General features: G+C 45.9%; 1 long non-coding RNA gene across 2 annotated transcripts in view; it reads right to left on the bottom strand.

Annotated features, from left to right (window-relative positions):
- LOC118163507 overlaps positions 1–21,535 on the bottom strand; it is a 279,405-nt gene that overhangs the window by 78,845 nt on the left and 179,025 nt on the right. The window contains exons 4-5 of one of the 2 annotated variants that reach the window (XR_004749087.1): positions 11,332–11,506; positions 5,090–5,464 (exon numbers count right to left, since the gene is read on the bottom strand). This is a non-coding gene — a long non-coding RNA (uncharacterized LOC118163507). Of the gene's footprint in view, positions 1–5,089; positions 5,465–11,331; positions 11,507–21,535 lie in introns of those variants that run through there. The other variant, XR_004749086.1, reaches the window with a different exon arrangement.

Below are 21,535 nucleotides of genomic sequence, written 5' to 3'. Positions count from 1 at the left end.
TGTTCAGCCAGCCAGCTCACCAGGTACAGGAAGAGCAAAAGGACACCTGAATGCAATGAAACCAGGTGAAAAATAGATGTATAACAATAATTACAAAGCCTAAGCAAGGAACGAGTAAGACAGAGGCACGGTGTCCCAGCACTACAGGGACGTGTCAGAGTGCCTGCGGTGATCCTCTCCTCAGCAGCCCTCATTTATCCAGGAAGGAATATGAGATTTCTAAGCTGGATTTGTGAATTCCTGCAGAGGCTTTGATTTAGCTCCCGACGTGCTGCAGGGAGGCATAGCCAGAGTCAAGAGCTGCACACCACGCTCGCTTAATCTGCTCTGTAAAACCCTGCAAAAAGGAGAACCCCTTAAAAAAACGCATGCAAAAGAGCAGCAAAAAGACACCAAACCCCACCTTTTCTCATGTGTGGGAGACTTTTCTGTGTCAGAGGTAGGGCTGGTAACAGCCACCGTTTATGCACCCCGGCTAATTACCTCGGGCCCTCTTATCAAGCAAATGGACTGGGATGATACGGCAATAATAGGAGGAAGGATCTAATTGAAGGATACCAGGGGGTAACACAGATCTTCTTGTTAAACTAAATTTGTTAATCTAGTGTATATGAGAAAAGGGCAAATGGGAGGGAGAATTCCTCCTTGTTAAACATTTACCAAATGTTGGGTTATTTGAGCCCTGGGGAGAAGTAAATGTATTCGCTACTTAAAGGCTGGAGCATTTGGTCTTCTCAGTTGGAATTTATCCCCGATTTGAAAGGAACATTTTTTCCCACTTGGAAAGGTTAGCAGCCTTTGTCTGTGCGAGTGATTTAATATAATGGACCATGATTATTGTTGGATTATTATAATGGCACATTGGCACAGTTATAGTTAAAGTTTTGGCAGAGTTTGTCTCATAAACTGCTATTTTACAACTCGGCTGTAAAAGTTTACTTCGGTCTGAAACTTGAGATACAAGATCTCAGTCCAGGAGGAGTCTTTTTTACTTTTTCAAGCCAAATTAAAAGAAAAAATGCTTAAAAATTCTCCTGGCTAATGTTTAAGTTATGCAAGTATTAAATACAAATTGAAATCTACTGGCTGAAGACACTTGACGGCATTTGCTTGCTCCTGAATGCCTCTGAGTTAAATCAAAATATTTTCAGCCTCGTATGTAGAAACATAGCTCTCCCACTTTGGGTATTTTGAAGAAAAAAAGTGAGGAATGGTAAAACAGCTGGGGCATTAGACATAGAAAAATGAAGAGTGCGTGCCACAAGCACTTTCTTCAATAGGATTACTGTTTGTACATGTATGGTTGTTAATACAAATAACAAATGTGTATTTTTTTATTAAGCATGCTATTGATTTTTTTAATTTTGCATATGTAAATACGCACTCAGTTGTTTTGAATCAACATTGCGAAGATTTTCACAATACACTAGCATATTGAGCAAAAATTCATCTTGTTTTAAGAGTCCCTCTGGCCACTGTAGAGAAAGATTATAGGACAAACCAAGTCCAACACTCTCTCATCTGCACAAAAGCCACCGATTTTCTCCAGATTCCTTGACTCCTAAAGACACAGTAGCCAAGTGACTGCATCACGCCTCGTTTCTGCCTCCCCAAAGAGCTCCAAAGGAACTCAAACACCAGGCTATGAAACAACCACTCACTGGGACTGCAACCTTACCGCCTGGTGCCAAAGGCATTGCAGATGGCAAATGCAGCATGGATCCTCAGGAAAAAAGCTTGTGGGAAACACCGAGCAGTAATTTCCGGACCAGAGCTGTAGAAGCTAGAATAAAGAAAACTGTTCAAGATGAGGGTAAGCACAATAGGCTGCAGAAGAGTCAACGTAAGTTTCCTAGAGGAATGTCATGCCCCACAAATCTGTTAGAGCACTCTGAAGGAGTCAGCATGGATAAAAGTGATACAGGCAATACAGGGCACTTGGGTTTGCCAGAAGTTCTAAGTCTTCCAGCTAAAGCTTTTACAGGAGCTAGGCTGTTGTACTACAAGAGGTTTTAATAATTGTACAGAAGAGTAGAAACAAACCAGCATAAATGGTCATTTCTCACCCTGGAAGTTTCAAAAGAAGTCTCCAGTCATCATTGCTGTTTAACATATTCATTAATGGCCTGGGAAAGGCGATAAATAGTTTCACTACTCCAATAATTTCATATCAACAGCCAGGCTGAAGGTAACCGCAAAGAGCTGCGAAAGGACCCTCAGCACTGAGCAGCTCAGTGATAAAATGACAAATGAAATTCAGTGTCAATAAACACGAAGTAATGCACTGGGGAAAAATAACTGGAGCCATAAATACACAAGGGTAGGCTTTAAGTTAGCTATAACTACATGGAACAGAGGGCTGGGGGGTCTGAGTAGACAGTTCACGGACAGGGGAGCTCAGAGGAAGTTAAAAGGGAAAACTTACAAGAGAAAACAAGGGTTGGGTGTTTTTAGGAAAGGAATAGAATGAAAGGAAAGACAGATCATTACCCAAACCTGTAGCCTGCATCAAGTAGGATATAATTCTGGTCACCGCATCTCAAAAAAGCATACACATGAGAACTAGATGAGGGGAGGGCCATGAAGGATACATGGCATGACTTCTAAGACAAACCCGTACAGGTCAGTGTCCTTCAGCATGGAGTAAAGAGAACCCAGGGGACATTACTGGTAGAGGTCTGCAAAACCAGAAGCAGCAGAGTAAGGATGTAAAGATCAATTCTTCACCACTGCTTGCTGGGTACCCACTGGGGATATGCAGCATCCAGGCAGCAGGTTATAAAAAGAGGAAGCTCCTGTGCTAGCATCCCTCATAACAAAGCAGCAGAGCACGGTACCGTGGGAGGCAACAGCACAAACAATTCCTAACAGGGACTTGAAAGTTCATGGAGCAAAGTTTGGAGGGGAAAACCAGACATTTTACAGGTAGGACAGATCTTCTCCCTCTTCACCTCTGCCTGCCCCAAGTGCCCAGGGTGTCTGGCTATTTCACCCCTTCCCTTGTTCTGTCCAACATTCTCTCCATGCCTCACTTTCTTATCCAGAGCAGATAGCTCTCAGTCTTTGAGCATCCTTGCCTGCATCACTGCTCCTGCTGGCAGCCTTTACTCCCAGCACACCTGACCCTATCTGCAGAAATGCTGATGGATTTACTCACTTTCCTAGAGCATCACAGGGACCTGGGGAGGCAAGGAGGGACTGACAACACCTCTGACTCGAGCCCTGGCCAGTTCCAGGTGCCTTTAGCCTGCAAACTGACAGCCCAAAGTGATACCACCAGAGAACGTTACTGTTCTGGCTGAAGTACAAGTTTCCAAGCTTATAACTTGTCAGCTGTTTCTGCCTGATCTTTTGATGTTAACCTCTCACTTTTGCTTGAAGCTACTCTTTCAATATCAAACCATTTATATAGCATGGAGCCAATGCAAACAGCTGTGGCTCAGGACACCCAGAATCAGGAACCTGTGGGCACCTTCTGAGTAGATTCGGAGCGGTGCGATTATCTGCCCCGTTACCGTATGGCAGGTCTTACAAAATACCATCTGCTCACTGGTGAACACTTGCTATCCACTTAGCGGGATGGATAAAATAAATAAAATTCTCTACAAAATGCCTTTACAGAGAAGTCTGAGCACCTGACACCTATGACTCACGTTCTTGCTGCACAGAAGAGAACAAGAAGTTATCTTTGCCCTGCTCCCTCTGTCCAAAGCTACATTTTGCAGAAGCACGTCCAAGAGGAGCAGTGGCATGGTGTGGTGCTACTTGAGGGGCACCTACCAGTACTCCACGAAGCAATGGCCAACCTTTGTGCTGTCCCAGCTCACTGGGATGCAGCCCCTCTGTGCACAGCGACAAAGTCCTGAAGGTCGAGAAGCTCCAAGGTAAAACTCATCTGCTCTCTGCTCAAAGACAGCTAACATTTCCATACGATGAAAAGCATTGAAGGCAGCCTATAACTTCTAATATTGAGTTAAATTAATTTTTCATTTTTTAATCCTGCTCGCAGCAGTTTGTAACATTGAGTCATATTTATCTTTTGTGTATGAAAACACGATGCCGTTCTATAAATAGCGACAGGTTTCTTGGCAATGGCCGTATGACGGTGGATTAATTAAACTGGAGAGCAGAGAGTGCGAGGACTAGATTTATATAATGAAAACAATATATCTGCTAACGCTGGAGAAGTGCTGATGCTGTAATAATGCTGATATTAATATTTGGTGCAGAACATCTTGGAGCACATTACTACGACGGTTAAATCTGGTGGGCTGAGAAATGACCAGAGCTCTGAAATTACCAGTCCAAAATAAAACTTACTTTACTGTTAATGCCCTGACTCTCCCTCCCATTCAGGAAGATTCGCGGGTATCTGATATTTTAAGTGCCAAGGCCTGGAAGGAACAGTTCACTAATCTCCCACGTGAGCTCTGCAGCAGCTGTGAGAATACTTGGATGTTTGCTGGACTGCATCCCTGAGACACCACCACGCCATTCTGGAGTCATGCACGGACTGGAGAAACCCAGGAGGAAAGAGGAAAAGAAATCTATTCCCCCTCTTTCAGTATATCTAGTCATGTTGCCATCCTGTTATGTTTTGTGTCAATGCAACCCTACTGACTTCAAAAGTAACTGTTACAGAGGAAAACGAACCTCCAAACACTACACCAAACCAGCCCGTTTGACATTACCAACTTCTAAGACTTCATAGAAAGTCACAGGTAAAATATTACCTTCAAAGTTTATGCTAAAAAAGCCACAAACAAGCAAAAAGCAGGGAAAAGCAGCAAATACACAAAGAAACTAATAAAAAATCCCCCATAAATACCAAGATGTCCCAGGGCATTTAAACACAAGAACGTTCATACAACTCGTTCAAACTTCACTATACCTGAAAAATAAAAGGCACCTAATAACTTCTGCTTAATACTTTTTGCATTTCAAGTTCCACCCCATCCCATGGTATTGCGCATGATGGAAACAAATATAAAACTACGTTATTTATTAAAATTACAGAATAAAGAGTGAGAGCAAAGATATATATGCATGTCAGTGGTCCAAATAAATTAGGGTCATTTTCATCAGTAGATGACGACTATTTTTTACATTTATTATAATATTTTCCACATAACTATTCTATCTGGTGACATTTCTGCACATATATTAAATATATGTGACAGTACGTAACATATAGCTAAATATTTGACCATTCCTAAACGCTGCAGTAGTTTGAATACATTTACAAACTGTCAAATATTTTAGACTTTCAAGTGATGCATTTTAAAACGGAATAAAGTGAAGATAATTTACAGAAGAAGACAGAAATGATCTTCTTGGCTGCTAATAAGTAACCTCGGTCTCCCTGCAGGTCTGAGAGCAGCAGACCACATCTTTATTCCCTTCAGAGTTACGAGCCATGCTAGGAAGTAACAGAGGTGGGAAGACACATACAAGACCAAGCTGTCTGTAAAAACCAGTCCAGAATTACCGAGAGAGTTGTAACAGTTCTCCTCAGCTGAGAGCCTGGCCAAACATCTTAAATCCCAGTTCATGCAGAACATGTGTTGACATGGGAAGGAGGACATGATAAAAGGCAGCCATAGCTGAGCTTTTAAGGCAACCTTCATTATGGCACTTGGCAGTTTTTGTTTGGTTTTGTTTTGAATAAACAGGTTTAACCTGGGATTAGCACAGATTAAATTCATAGCAAGAACAGCAAGAACAAACACTCAGAAGACAGACCCTTTCCATCTCCATCTGCTTGGACCCAACTCTTGTCTCCCTCCTCCTCCTCCCCAGGCCTCATCCCTCAAACCACAGCCAGGGCCCTCCGGGCTCCAGCCTCACGCCTGACCTCATTCCCAGACAGAGCCCAAGGCCCCAGCCCCTTGCCAAGCCCTCCCCAGGGCTCCCTCTCTCCACCCCCCTCTCTACCTTCCCACCAAACCCCAGGCTCCCGGTCTCAGGGTGCCTGCCCAGCTATTCTCATCCACATCCAAACCTGGTATTTTTTAATTTTTAACTTTCCCCCAGCAGCACTGAGGGCTAACCCGAGGTGTAGGCTTCCTAGCAGCAGCGTGCACCACCCTCTGCACGCCCCAGAGAAGCAAAGCAGGCAGTGGTGCTCCTTCCCTGGGGAGGAGGCAGGCTCGGAGGCTCTTTGGGCAGAAAGCCTTATGCACTGCTCCTATCCAACTCCTTCCTGCTGAATATGCATGAACTAAGTTTGTTAAAAGCCCAACAGCTTGGCCAAATTTGGGTGGATTTTGACAGAAACTGCAAAAAGGCATATCCCTGAAACAAAGGCCACTTCGTTGCCAGCTTTCATGCCTCTGCTCCAAAGCAAGGGTGTGCCATGCAGTTTGAAAGAAAAGATCACCAGATTTTTTTTTTTCCTTTTTAGAAGTTTCCTTATTATTTTACTCTTGCAAAACACTGTTGTTCCAGCCTCTCCCCCAGCCCCGCTCCACCAGCCTATTTTGTGGAATTACTTTGGCTGAAAACCCGCGGCCTGAAGCCACTAACCTGGCGTGGAAGCACGTCACCGAGGGGATTAAACCTGAGCAGAGACACGCACCTGAAAACACCATCTCCTGAAGGTTCCCGACTGTGAAATGCATGGTGGTTCTGATTTTGTAGAGCTTGTGTTGTCCAGGCTACATGTTTTTTTCTTGCAGCTGGGTCCGTGGCCCCTCACGAGGTCACTTCCAGCAGCTTTGGGCTGGAGCGGTTTGGGAGGCGCAGGTTCCTGTGGGCACGGCGAGGTGCTTCGTGGCGTTGCGGGAAAGGTCTTCAATTAACACTCGGTTCCAGGAAAAGGGATGAACCGAAACGTGAAGCTGCTGCATCCAGTGTTAGCTAGTGGCTTGTTTCAAACATTTGTGAGGTGTTTTAAGCCCAGGATAGGTTCCAGAAACGTTGAACAAATATAAATGCACGCAGTATTCTCTCCCCACTCCCTTGACAGGCCATAAGCAAAGAGCAACAAGCCGCCTACAGAGCTTCAGGAAGGAAACAGATGTAGGAACTTTTACAGGCATTCCCTCAGATTCGCTGGGAATGTTGCATAGGTGTTGAAAAGAGCCAAACACAGACCATCAGCTGAGCACGCCCAAAACTTCTGTCTGGAGCCAAGAGCCAGGCCAGCCTGCAAGCTCCTGGAGGCATCTCCCTGCTCCTCACCTTCCCCAGGGGAACACGGGGCAGGCAACACCTGTCCGAGGGCTGCGCTGCATCCCAGAGGCAGCACCAAACACCACAGCCTGCACAGCTCCTCCATTCATCATAAGCACCAGGAACTGCAGCTTCTGTCAGTTGTAGCCACCTGAGAACCCCCCCAGGAGGGCTTTGGGCTCACTGCTAAGCACCCAACTCTGTGCTGAGGCTCAGGGGGCGTGGGGGTGCCCTTCTGTTCCAGCATCCTGCCCAAATCCCTCCCTGTAAAGTGCACAGTCTCAAGCCGGGCACTTCTCCTGCCAGGAGAACTTCCCCGCACCTGATTTCCCTCTGACAAAGCCCTCGCACATTAATTGAATTCCTTCTTTCGGGGAATGGTTTAGGTTAGGACATCCAGAATCAAGGCTTTTTCTACAGCCTCGGCCCTGCCAGATGTTGAACGCCACTGCCTCGTTTGATGAGCACTGCCAGCCAAGAGCCAAAATCCCATTGCTACCTCTCAGCGAGATGAAAACCCACCGGACGCCCACATTCACCAGCCCGATTTCATCCGCATACCCTTACAGGACAAACTAATTTTGCTTCCAGGAAAACCATAGCAAAGGAGTGTTTCCTGTCAGTAAGACAGGGTCCTGTTTTTCCAAGAATCGATAGATAAGCATCCCTTTCTTTTTCAGATATTGACTCAGTGTTACTGGAAAAAAAAGGGGCTTCCTTTAAATTCATCTGGTTGAATTCCTCTGCTGACAAACACATGCATGCACACCCCATACTAGTAAGAGGAATGGTAATTATTTCCCCGGAGAACAATAATCTTGCAATACGTTTCAGAAGCAGCGTGATCTAGCAAATTCAGCTGAGAGCCGAGGATACTAAATACAGTTTATTTCTTTGAAGCTGGAGGTATCAAAAGTTATTTCCTATCTCTCTTTAAACACTCGCACTTTGAAAGGATAAACTCAGAGATCTTGAAAAACCCAAGCCCAAGGAGTTTTGTCAAGTAGCTAGAAGCTGAAATCCACCGGAGAGAAATGCTTTCCCAGCCAGCAAGTCACACCTGCACCTTTCTGCCTGGCACATCTTCGAATTCGGTACCACTCTTAATGGATGGCCCGTCACAAAACTCTCCCAAGAGCTGGCTCCGAAAAAAGCAGCAGCATTTTTACTTTTGTTATTCAGGCTTTGAAAGATATCACTTGACGTGAGAGAAGGCAGGTCTTCCTATCACTTGGCGGAAAGTACAGGCAGACTGGTAAAAAATGGCTAAAAGTATAGTTTCCTTTATGAAAATGACAGCAGTGTCCTGCCAACGTAGCAATTTTCAGGACGTTACAACTGTTAAAGGATTTCTGGGTAGCTGTGGGGGGGGGTCTGCTCAAATGTTAGGTTTTCTCCCTACGACACGGAGAGGAACACATTAAACCGCTAAAAAGATCCATTCCTGCGCAGGTTGTTCCTTCTCCCCTCGCTATGATAAATGCCATCTCAAAGACGTTGATGCACATAAACTTGGAGGATTTATAGCGCATTTCCAACACTAATATTAAACATATCCTTTAAACTTATTTTTTGGAAGGCTTTAGATTCCCCCTCCCCCCCTTTCAGAATCATTTAATAGATGTTAAGTCACCTTCAAAGAATTTGCAAATCCTTTGAAGTACGGTATAAAAAAAATAGGCTTCAACATCTTCCGAACAGTTGCAGGTAACGTGCAATAATTCCTGAAAGCACACACAAAGAGCTGTCTAGCGCCGAGTTACTACTGCCTGCCCTGAAAAAGTACTCCTGCTGCAGTCCATTTTACAGACACGCTTTTGGTAAGCTCCCTCCTCACCCTACAATGGCACTGAGTAGGGATGACAAGGATTTCCCCCCCCCCATTTTTCTTTTATTTTTATTTTTAACAATTTAAATGCGTTTCATTTTTTAGAGAAGATTCTCCTACAATTGGACAATCCCTTAGAAGCAGGGCTTTGCAGCCACGCGTTGCTTTCCCTTCACGGAGCCAACACACATCTTCCCTGCCTCGTTTCTTACTTACAGATCTGATTTGGTGGCGGCGTTAAACAGGAAGGCTTCTGCAGGCTTGTCATAGATTTTCCATTTTGTGACAACGCGGCCAGGGATTGTCAATAATAATTCTCTAGGAACAAAATGTTCCTGAGCAGAATGTATCACTCACTTGTTGTCAATTAATAAAATCTTTAAAAACATCTCTTACAACATCTCAAGTTTTAACTCACTCCCAGCTCCCTTAACGTGCACGTGGCAGGTTGGTACCATTGCCCAACCACCTGAAAAAAAAAATATTCCCAGCAAATGAAAAAAATAATTATCCCTTCTTTAAAAGTTCAGAGTGCAGAAGTTTTGCATAATTAAAATGTTTTCTGATTCTTGCTAGCAGTCCAGAGGTTAAATACTTCTCTTTGCTAGTATAGACCACATAATTGAGAGGAAGCAAGTGAGTTTATTCTTTGAAAGGCCATGAAGAAAGAAAAAAAACACAGAAGTTTATTTGTGCTTGCAAATCCTTTCAGGTCTAAAGAACCAGTAAGATAATAAATTGTTTTTGCTGAAAACAGGAAGTCTGGCAAAGATGCAAAAGGACAGCTAAACTTTGGCTAGACAACCCAAAACACTGTGTTCTACTTTGAAAGTATTTCCAACAACAAAAAAGAGTGAAGTGCCTTGAATCCATAGAAAGCTAAAGGAACAGCAAAGGCATCTGGCAGCAGTTGTCTGTTGCCAAACTTGTGGTTGTGTTGTGCTGGCTGATGGGCTGGTTTGCCAGTTTTCAGTAACTTGCATCAAGCGCAGCTGAAACCCACATTTATAAAGCCTCAAATGGTGTCAAAGCTAGAAAAGCCTCAAGGAGCCTCTTCTTTCTTCTTTTTCATCTGGCCAATGCCCAAGGAGTAAATAAGCACTGCTCCTAATGTTCTGCTGTATAAAGGGAGACAACCAAGTTTTGAGTCCTGGACGAAGTCGCTATGGGGTTTGGTGCGGCGATGCCCACTGGGGGCAACCCCGTGCCCCTGGCTGATGCCATCCTGCTGCCCCCTGCCCCATCCTCTGGCAGGAGAAGACCTAAGTCAGCACAAGGTGCAACTGGGATGCAGTTTATAGGACACCTGGCTTATACTTAAGAAGTTTTGTCAAGTTTTCGGGTGAAAGATTTTAGACCACAGGGATACGAGCCACACTGTGACGTTTGCCCAGAGGAACAGAGAACAAGTCCCCGGTCACTTCACTAACACAAACCCAGCAAACGATGCTAAGGGTCCCTTCCAGCACCACACACATGTGAATGAACATAACATTACACACACATACAAATACACAAGCTTGGCTTTTTGGGCTAGAACTGCCCACAATTAATCTGAGAGTCTCCCCTCCTAAAGTACCCTTCCCCCAGCCCCTCACCCAGTATTTATTATTAAAATCCACTTCTCCAAGACATTTATCACCAAAAACCACCAGACCCTTTGGGCCAAACAAGACAAATACTATTTATGTTATAAACATTTTCTGAAAAGAGCAACTGAAACACAACATGCACACACTGATTTTATTGACAGGCTCCATTGCCACCGTTACGCAGGGCCTTAGAACCCCACAACTGCTTTTTGCAATCCTGAAGGAACTCTTCATCAGGAAATCCCGAAGTAGGGGGTGCAAGAAAGTGAGCTCAAGCTTATTCATTGTACCACTTCCTTCCTAAAATTATTTAGTAAAATTAACTGCACAACCACTCGGTTGCACCTGCATGAGCACAGGGAAGATGAAGGAGACACGACGGTACGTTACGAAGATACAACGTGCGGAAAGCAAAGGACACAAACGTCCTGAGAAATCTTTATGACTAGCAATGATGAAAACATCTTTGCTTTGTGGAATGTACCCCAGGACAGTTCAAAACCATGGAGCTTTTAGAAAGACACCAGCTAGAACCCTAAAGTCCTTGTTGAACACCTAGAGCAGGCATTTCGTGCTTAGCACCTGCAACATGTGGTCTTCAGGAGCAACAGCAACATTAACAACATCCACACCTCAAACCACAGCACTTCTCTGCTGAAAACAAAGCACTTCACAAGGGAAACAAACCATTACCATGCCTGTTTAGAATCTCCTGGCTAGAGAAACAAAGTCACTTACCCAAGAGCATTCAGCTGAAGCAGCAGCAGAGCCAGGAGCAGAAGCCAGAGTCCCCCCGCAGCTCCCCGACGTAAGCCTTTACACTCTGGACCACACCTCGGCCTTCAGGAGAGTCACTAACAAGGTGCTCGACTCTGGGTTGAGCTTTAGGTATGATCTGGAAGCACTTCAAAAGCTGCAGAGCAAAGAGCAGCGTATAAATGCAAAGCGTGATCATTATTCAACAGATATTGGAAAAATTACTGCAGTTTGTATTTGTTTTTCTGTATTTGTGGGATTTATGTTGTTTCAACACTCAAACAGCTTTTGATAATGACACCATCTGTTAATTCTCACCCTCCACTAATTTAGAACAAGCGGTGGAATTGTTAGACTGCAGCCTTACAGATCCCAGCTTAGCAAACAAATCTGAGCCCAGGGTCAGCGAGAGGGATTACCAGCAGCGGGACGCAGCAGCCAGCCGGACACAGCTTCCAGCCCCAGCAGAGGGGAACACACCAGATCAGCAGGAGAGGCACATCTCCCATGCAACCCTCTTAAAAAGCTTTCTGGAAGGTTGTGGTCTCTTTCCTGTGCCCACCAGGTGAGGAACATGAGCTCAGAGTCTCTGCAGCCTGGTAGGGTGGCAGCAGGTGGGGTATTTCAGTGCAGATTTGAGATAGCTACAAGGTGGGAATGACGCCTGGGTACACCTTGAAGGCTCCCCGATTGCAACCAGCTTCAGGTGGGTCTGCATGGAGCAACTGCCCCCAGCCAGGTGCCTTGTTCAACTAACACCCTTAGATTAGGGGCCAAGCTGGTGTCAATTAGGGTAGTTTCATATCCCGAACACATGAGTTCTGCAAAAATACCAATTGTGGAGCAAGAGGGCCACAGGCACATATTAGTAATACGTATTTAAATAAGATATAAGTTTACAATCAGTCTTTTGTTTGTTTGTTTGTTTGTTTGTTTGTTTTTTCTTCAATCATGTCCGTTAAATATCCTTCCCTCTCTGCTCTGAGGTGCTCTCTCTCCGTGCAGGTCGTATGAGAATTTATTTAATATACTTGCAAAAGGCTCAGATTATGCCACATGCAGATTACACAGTGAAAAGAGATGTCTCCTGGCCTCTGGACTACTCTTTGCATAGGCTGTTAGCCATCCCTTAGTTCTTCTAAGAGCCTTTTAACCCCCTCTTGCTGAATTCATCTTGCTAATGTCATTCTTTGCTCCGGTAGTGAATCAAATCCCAAATAATTGAAATTTTCTATCTCACAAAGCCGTTTTATTAAAAGAATGGGCTTTTACTGTAAAAGCAAGCTGTAATACAAGGGTACATCAGCATGCAAGGCAACGGGGAGCTTGTGCGTGTTATTTATGAATGTGTGGGGCACGTCTATGAAAACCTCGGCCCTCCGTGTTCCTGATTATGCAAGAGTCAGGCGTAATACCACAGTTACCCTCGTCTAGCAATACCCCTGGTGGAGCTCCTCATATTAAGGTTATTTGGTATTCATCATCATCACTGTAATACCTCATTACCTCATGTCCAGGAATGCCATTGCCGCAGTTTCCCATTGCCTTTAGTGGGTACGGAAGGTAAAAAAGAAGGTGTACACAAAGCAGGGAACTGGGTTAGCACAGTCATTTTAGCGCCATGCTTTGCCCGGCCTAACACATCGAGCACCTCGGGATGTATTTACACCAAGAAGACAACATGCTGCAACACACAGAGAATGCCTCTGTCTTCAAGTCACACAATGTATCAGGGGCAGGCTTAGGCAAAAGTCAGGATTTTCCAAAGTCTATTTTTATGTCCGACATGCAGAGAAACCCTTCCGTGCAGAATTTCCTCCAGCAGCAAAAGTGCGAGCTCTCCTCTCCATCCTCCAAAAAGACTATGATAGGGATGGAAAGCCTGCTCCCTCAGTGGCTGTGTCATCGCAGTGGACCATGGCCATTGCCCATGGGATTGTTTTTGAGAAGGGACCAGCAGAAGCCGGGCATCATGCTGCTGTATACGCTGCCAGGAGCTACGAGGAAGGAACTTTCTGGTACTGAAATGCTCTTTCCTTGTTAAGCACCAATATACGAGGCTGCATCGGAGACTGAGGCTTCTGGTAGCCCCAGGAAAGGCAGGTTAAGACCCCAGCCCCAAAGGTATGTGCATTTGCATGCTGTGATGGGGTGAGAAAGGTGCCAAATGGGCAAAATTTGCCCCGCAAAAACTCCCAGGTCTCACTCCGCGGTCCCATCAACTCCGGCTGTTCAAAGCATATTACTGTCAGCTCGGAGTGTGCCCCGAGCGCCCTAAAGTCACTTGTTGCTGTTATTAAGGGGCAATTATTCCTAAAAAGGAAGAAGAATGAGACATTTACTGGGCATTATAGGCACACGGTTGACATCACTGGGAGCCAATCAGGGCTGCTGAATCGAGGCCAGCTTTCCAAACCCCTTGATGTCATTGTTTTACAAAAGGTATTTGATACTACTGCTGCCTTCTCAGATGTGATCTCATCCTTGACCCGGTGTGGCACTTTTAGGAACAGCTCCCTCAGGTTTACTTTTATCAGATCAAAAACTACCTCATATTCCCTTGCCCGTGAGATGTGCTAAAACCTGTACCGTTTGTAACTGGAAATCCTATGAAGCTGCCTGACATTTCTGGGCGACAACAAACTGCGGTCAAAGCTGGAATGGATGAGGAGGAAGCTTCCACGCTTACAAAGGGTGTGTTTGCTAGGGGAAGCTATAACCTGGAGCACTTCTCCCAAAATGCTCTAAGGGCTAAGTTTGTAGGAACAGCAGGGCCGTGTCCCTTCTTGGAGTAGTAACACATGGTCCCTCTCTGACTTGTCTTAATAGCATTACAAATACACGTTATAGGCTGTATGGAATATTCACAGTCTCTTCCAGCTCTATCCTGAGTGATTTTTAGAACCATTTGTTGCTAAACAGTTGTTAAAAAACTACAGCAGTATTTCAAAATGTAGGTGAAGTGAGACCATGCCACAAGTGGGTGAGATCTGCTCCTCCCCACCCTTCAGAACAAGTCAGCCTTCCAGACCTGGGCACTTCAGTGCTCAGCAGAAAGATTTCAGAGCAGGACTGCGCTCGCTGTACCACTGCACTTTCCTTCCGAGCGCTCCGTGAGGAACCAGGGCTGTGCACGAAGGCCTCGCAGCGACGCCAGGGGACTTGTGCAGGTACCCTTTATTGCACAGGGATGCAAGCCGAGGACGAGGAGCTGGATCCAAGGTCCCAGAGCCAGCCCGCTGCACGGCCAGAGTTTCACGGGGGAAGATAAGGAATTCACTAGCCAGCGGCGCGGATCTAAACAAGGTCGGAGGGTGTCACCGAGGGGTCAGGAAGACTCGAGTCACAGCTGGCATGGGTCAGCACACGAGGCGAGGGGGCAGAGAAGAAGCCGGAGCTAAATATACTCCAACTCCTTGTAGGCTCCGCGCTGGCAGTAGGCCAGCCTGCCGCAGTAATGGCTGGGGTAGGTTGAAAGTGCTCTCCCCTGGCAGCTAGTCAGCCCTGCCTTAAATTAACCCAGCTGACTTTGGACTGAAACAGATGATGGGTCCTCGTAAACGCAATTACCCGAGCTTGGCCACGAGTGGGGAAGGCTCTAGTTGAAGCGCGGTGCTTTACAAATATCCTGAACCTCCGCTGTCTTCCCCGCAGTGACTGTTGACAGTGACCTAAATTCTTAAATCCATCAGAAAGACAAAGCTTCTGGTTAACCTAAGCAACATCACTTTTGGGGGCCTTTGCCTAGAACCGCTATATAGACGATGAAAGGAGGCTTTCTGAGACCATCCCTCCACTGGATGTCAACATGCAGCGATGAATTTGCTCAAGATGTTCCTGGGGATCTCTTTCCTGTTAGGGTCATCCATTTCTCCGGGCTCCTTTTATTGCAGTCTCTGATCTTTCCAACTGAAAGAAACCACAATACTGCTTTACGGGAGACTTGTTTAAGTCCCGATATAAAGTGATGCTCACAGATACGCTAACAATTTGACAACAATCCCAACACTTAGTATTAAATCGGTTTAGGTAAAATAAAAGCCCCGTGTCTGTAAAAGTATGTGTATTTGCATGGATATAAATATAGTTCAGCTGCTAAATTTACATGCTGAGGCTGCATTTTCTGCAATAAAATATTGAAGTGGTTTCAACTCTACAGTGAGATTAAAAAGAAAAAAAAACTAAGAACAAGACATCGGCATAGGACAGTATTGACTGGACACGATCAATCACCTGGACTAGTAGAAAGATAAGTATCTTCAATGTGGACTGACAAGGGCCAATATAGATCTTCCCAGAGACAAATAACCTCAATAATACTGCCTCATGCAACAGTAAACTAAGACTAAGCTTTCATTTTAATGCCCGGCACTGAAATATCAGGGAAGTCTGATAAAGGATCGCCTGGGGCTGAGCCAAGCAGCACGAAGTGCAGGGCTGTGGGCTGTCCCCATCATATGGCTGGAGCTGCTGGAGGCCGAGGAGAGCTGCTAGTGAATTTATAAGAGTTCAGTGCTTTGTTTGCCTTTCCACCTCGGTTTTCGTACGCTTCTTTGGGAACTGGGCTTTCCTGAAAAGTCGCCTTGGAGGCCGGTCTGTCAGAGCCGGGGCTGGGCTGGTGGCAGGACTCGCCTGAGCTGAGTCCTGGTAGTTCAAGTAGAAGCTCTCCCACTTGTCATCACAGAATATATGACCTTATTACTCCTCCCTCGGTTCTGGCACTGGCTGTTAACACTGCAGCCAGGGAAGTTTCCTCAGTGCTCTCTGCTGCTGTCTCTCCCAGCTCCTTCTGCTTTTTGTTTTCCAATTGCAGCAGAAATATGCGAATCCCATTTTCCGCCAACACCGAGATGGACGGGCTCCAGAAAACAACGCGAAAGATAGCAGGGCAGGAGGATACGTGGTGGGGTTGCACTCCTAGCTAAGGACACCCCTCGAGCTGCGGGAATTTATCGGCGTGTCCATGCAACGGTGCCACTTGCTACTGCGGGGTGTGGGCAGACAAAGGAGCCCTGGCCCTCAGCGGCTCCCACCTCTCTCAGATTTCACTGGCCAGGAGAACAGAGTTAGGAAGCCACAGGACAAGCCCACAGTCCCCAACAATGTCAGCAGCAGACCGAGACCTGCTGGCTGGCTGCCCGGGGCTTCGAGCTTCCCACGGGCATCCCGCTAGCGATGGGGCTGCGGCGAGGCGGAGAGGCGGGCGTTTTGGGGCAGATCTGCCCTTTTTCCACCGCCAGGCGGGACGGGGGAGATGGCAGGGCTGCGGCAGCCTCCTCGCTGGCTCGGCGCAGTCCCTCTGTCTGAGCGCGAGCTCCCCTCACTCTCGCACAGCCCTATCCAAAAGGCATTGTCTGGAAGCAATTAGAGAGATTTTTTTTTTTTTTTCTTTTTTTTTCCATCGTTGCCTGACAACTTCAGCAGACGCACATGTAGTCGTCCCCCTCCGCTTCTGAAGGCCTTTGCTTACTGTTAACTATTTAAACGTTGAACGTATTACATCTAATTGAACTCACTGCTCAGAGAACTGACTCCGAGGTCAGCCGCCGTATAAGGTAACACTGTTTGGGTAAAAGGACTTTGGGGTAGGTCAGAAACCTTTAGAAAAGTGCTCATGCCTGTCCATATACTTGTCAGTCCTACTTGTTGTTCCTAATGTGTTATGGTTTTGGTGTTTTGTTTTTTTTTTTGGTTGGACAACCAGATGGAGCTGCTCTGAGGACTCCTCGAGGACCAGCTGAGAGGACTAACCCTGCAGTTCGTGCTGAAAGCTGGGGCACGGGATGCCACCGGGCCGAGCTTTAAGCACCTTGCTTCAGCTGCTTAACTTGGGACGGGCTTCGTGGTCCCTGGTGGGGTTAGGGGGGAAAACAGAGCTTTTTCCATAGGAAAATTCATATTTAATGCCTTTATTGCCTTCTGGAGGGAATTTTTTGACACCATCTCTCTGTCAGCTTTATGGGAAACCTGGAGAAATTGTCCTCCAAACGTAGGTACGGCGAATATCCTCTCGGAGGGTCATACCGAGAAAGACTCAGATGGTAAATGAGAAAAGCTGTCTCAACTTCAAAGGTGTTATTGTTGACTTACATCCTGCTGAGGATTCATCCCTGTGTTTTTAAAATGCTAATGCTCCTCAGCCTGTGGGGAACAGATTTATTCCGATTGCCATACCTTCTGGGAGAAAAAAGGAAAGGAAGGAGGAGAAGTCGGTGGGTGTTAATGGAACAGCAGCAGCAGCAGAGAATTCATCCCCAAAGGTGCCAGATCCTCAGCTGCTGTGAACCCCGAGGGAGTGACATCGGGACTAGGTCTGTAGAGCAAAGCTGTTTCCCCCACACCGCCGGTGCTCTGAGAGCATCTCCCACACGCACAAACTAGCTATCTTCCATAGCACTGCGCTGGTGGCTTTAGGGGCACAAGGGCTTTTGTCGGTACCTGGAAAAAAGCAGCCTGCTAGAAATGAACAGCAGGTATTGTTGATTTTTTAGCAGGGTGAGTTGTCTTTAAGGCATGCGGAGGAATGTGAGCATCCCACACACCCAGACACTTTGCAGTCAAAGACTGAAAAACAGAGAAAAATGAGAGAAGAGACCATGGCGAGGAAGGTTCCTTCTCTCTCACCTCTCACAACCGGCCAGGCCTGAGGTGAGTAGTTTGGAGCTTCTCTTTTGCAGGGGAAGGGGAAGCCAGCTGGAAGCACGATCCTGAAGGTATCAAGGGACCAGAGGCAGCCAGGCTCTAAAGAAGATGGGAGTTATGGTATGGCCAAGCTGTCTTCTCATCAATCATCTAGTCAATCTTCTGGGAGATAGCAGGAAACCTTCAGACAGTCCATGCCCATGACACTCCCAAATCCTTTCACGTCTCTGGCTATGGCCTCACACAGGCTCTGCAAAGAACAACATCTGAGCTTCCACCAGGCTTTGAGCTAGGGCATGAGGCTTAGATCCCCGACAGCACGGGGACCGGTCAGGAATGACTCGGTCTTTGCTTACTGGGTCATCAGCCAACCTTTGTAATCTGCACAGAAAGAATGAATTACTATCAAAGGGATGTGAACTGTCCAAAGCAGCTGCAGGGCTCTTCTTGAGCAAAGTGAGGGTCTCGCATTTGTCCGCCACGTATCAGGGTGGTAATAACCTGATGACCTAAGAAGCAGAGTCATTTTTAATACCTGCTCCTTTCTCCTAGTACCTGGAGGGGTAGTCCTGCATGCCTCATCTCACTGGTTATCATTATTATGTCATCCAGATCAATCATTTCAAGCTCATTGGGTTGTAAATGCAGCTTTGATCATTCGTTACACTTTGTTAGTATTTATCAGAGCCAGGACTCTGCTAATCTGAAACAGCAGCACTCAGAAAGCAAGGAAACCTGGGCTCCGAGTGCTTACTGCAGGGCGGAGGGGTGGTGTACTGTTTGTTTTCTAAATTATTCGCTTCCAAAATTTTGCAAACTGCTGAAGGAGAGGCAGGAGGGCATTTTCCCTCTTTCAAGGTGGGCTCTGTGAGAGTGACACGCGAGGCACCTGACAGCTGCTGGAAGCCCATTGCTACTCCAGCAGGTCAGGAATAGGCACAGGAGAGGGAGTCCTCCACTGGCAAAACCTCTTCTACGTCAAAGTACGTGCAGGGCTCCTGGGGCTGATCACTGTGCCCTGAAGTCATCAAAACCAATAGGCCTACACCCAGAGCGCTCCAGAGTGGGTCTTTTGCCCGATTTAACTCCTTGCATGCATTGCTTGCGGCTTACGCTGCGTTTAGGACGAAGCAAAAGCACTGTTTTTTAATTGTAAGCCCAGGAAGCGCAAGGAGGACCGCACTCCAAATGCTCTCCTTAGCGACGACAAGCAAAAATTCTTTAGCACCATCTAGCTAACGCCGAAGGTAACCCACACTGACACTTCCCACAGCTCCGCTCTGCCACCGACACTCCTCGCCTTTAGCATGCAGACTTCAAAAGCCACAGAGAAAATCGCTGCATGCCGATGAGGAGGAGAGGATGGTTTAGCAAAGCACCCAAGAGCAGAGCGTGCATTTCACATAGAGCCAGCTGGGCACCTATTGTTGGCCACGTCAAGTGCAAGTTTCCTAAAGCAATTTGCATCGTACCTCGTTCACCAACCTGAGAAAACACAACAGCAGGACGCGGGAAGGGGCAAGAATCCCTTTCTTCCTGAAACGATGGGAAGATGGATGTGAAAAATGCCACGGAAGCAAAACCTGATGCAGGAAGATTTGGTGAAGCTGAATAAAGAGCTATGAAATCAATGGGAGATGGCTGGAAAAACTTTGAGGGAACAGTCAGAGGCAGTCACAAGCAAAATCCTTCACAAATTCAAGCAATATTTGCTGAAGTGTTCTTGTAGGAGAAAGAAACAATAACGGGAACAGTTCAAAATAGCCAAATATTTTGAAATGAAAGAGCTGGAATTTTCCATTTAAAAATCAATTTCTTTCTTAAGATTTTAAAATGATATATTATTGTATAAAATGTAAAAACAAAACCTCAGAAAATCAAGTTACCAATCTACATTCATCATTTTCTAAAAAACACTTCAGAGTCCCCTTTATAAATTCATTTTGTGGAAAAAAAAATTATGAAACTAATGGATATTGCATTTCAAAATTAAGCCAAACATTTAAAAAAAAATTTAAAAGAACAGCACTTCAAGAAAATGATTTTTTCTTAAAGGTTTCACAAAATAATTTTGAAACTTTTTTCCTTAAGTTCTGGTAAGAAATCAGTTAGGCTGATAGTGGAGCTGCCTCATGGTCCTACCAAGAAGTATGGCACCTGGAGCCTCCCTTTTCTGACAAATCACTAGTCAGTAGGAAAGTGCGGATTTGTTATTGTTTCATGTAGGACTGAATCGTTATCTGAAAAGAATACATCTTCACCCCTCATGTTTTTATCAAGGGGAAAAAGCATCACCATATAAAAAAAGCATCATGATATAAAGGGAGAGGAGGCATTCTGATGGAGCACTGCCCAATTACCTGTTTACATTTGGACCTTCAGAAAAATCATCAACTGGGTTTTAATTTCTCAACCAACTACAACAATATCCTCAATTTTTGCGACTGATCTTTTGACCTAGGTTATTCCGAAACATTTTCCAAACTCGGCGATGGGAAGGGGCAGCAATACACCAGGCTGAGCCACCACCTGAAAGCCCCAAACAGAGCAGGCTGCCAGCGGCTCCCCAGCTCAGGTACGACCGAGCTCACCCACCCAGGCTGGCTTTGCAAGCGGCGTGGGTTCTCTTGGATTGGCTTGCTTAAGGAGAGAATCAAGGGAAGAGGTTTTGTTTGCTCTCCTTGTTCACTTGCCTGCTTGGGGTATTTCGTTCTTTTATGATTTGGCTCGTACAAAATACCCTGTCAAAAGGCACGTGATGGAATTGCCGCTGAGACTTTGAGCATACGCTATTCCCACGCCCTCTCACACCCTGAAATAAGCTTTTTATTCTATCGTAATTAAGACTCAGGAATCAGTCCTTGTTCCCTTAAAAGCACACACAGCCCTAAACTCAGTATTTTGCTGCTGATTTGCTTTACCCGCTAATAACCCTCTCCCCTCCCTGAATTGCTTTCATGGGCTTGCAGTCTTTCTAGCCACTACTTGCTGAACTTGGACTTCCCGAGCGCGTGGTTAAGTCACTGCACCTCAGTCCTGAGCCTTTCCCTCTGAAAGTGGCTATGCCAGTGAAACCACCAGTGCCACGCGGACCGCCATGGGAAATACAGGGCTTCAGTCGCATCTGCGGGATGGTTACTGAGTGTATCGCTGGTCTTGTTAATTATTTCCAAATCTCAGAGGAATATTTTGACACACAGTGCCAGTGCACACAGCCTCATTCCTGTAGAAGAAAGGGTGAGCATTCCCAGCGCTCCCAAAGAAGCAAGGCGCTTATATCTGCATGTACACAACTCCTATGGGCAGTTAAGAGCCTCAGCCTCACTGAAAACTAATGAAATACACTAAAATTGAGATTTTTTTTACCTAAGTCGCATAGACCATTCGCAGTATTTTACAGTCTTTAAATAAAGGTTGCACATCAGACACCTCAGCTTGAATTTAGGACAACTTTAAAAACCCCGTAAGAAAAATGGAGCCACTCAACAGCAGCGGCTCGGGAGAACCCACTGGTAGCAGTTGGAGGCAATCAGAAATGTAACAT

This window comes from Oxyura jamaicensis, chromosome 3, assembly GCF_011077185.1.
Source record: "Oxyura jamaicensis isolate SHBP4307 breed ruddy duck chromosome 3, BPBGC_Ojam_1.0, whole genome shotgun sequence".
NCBI lineage: Eukaryota > Metazoa > Chordata > Aves > Anseriformes > Anatidae > Oxyura > Oxyura jamaicensis.
Note: the sequence above shows the minus strand (reverse complement) of the source record. Positions and strands in the feature narration are given on the sequence as shown.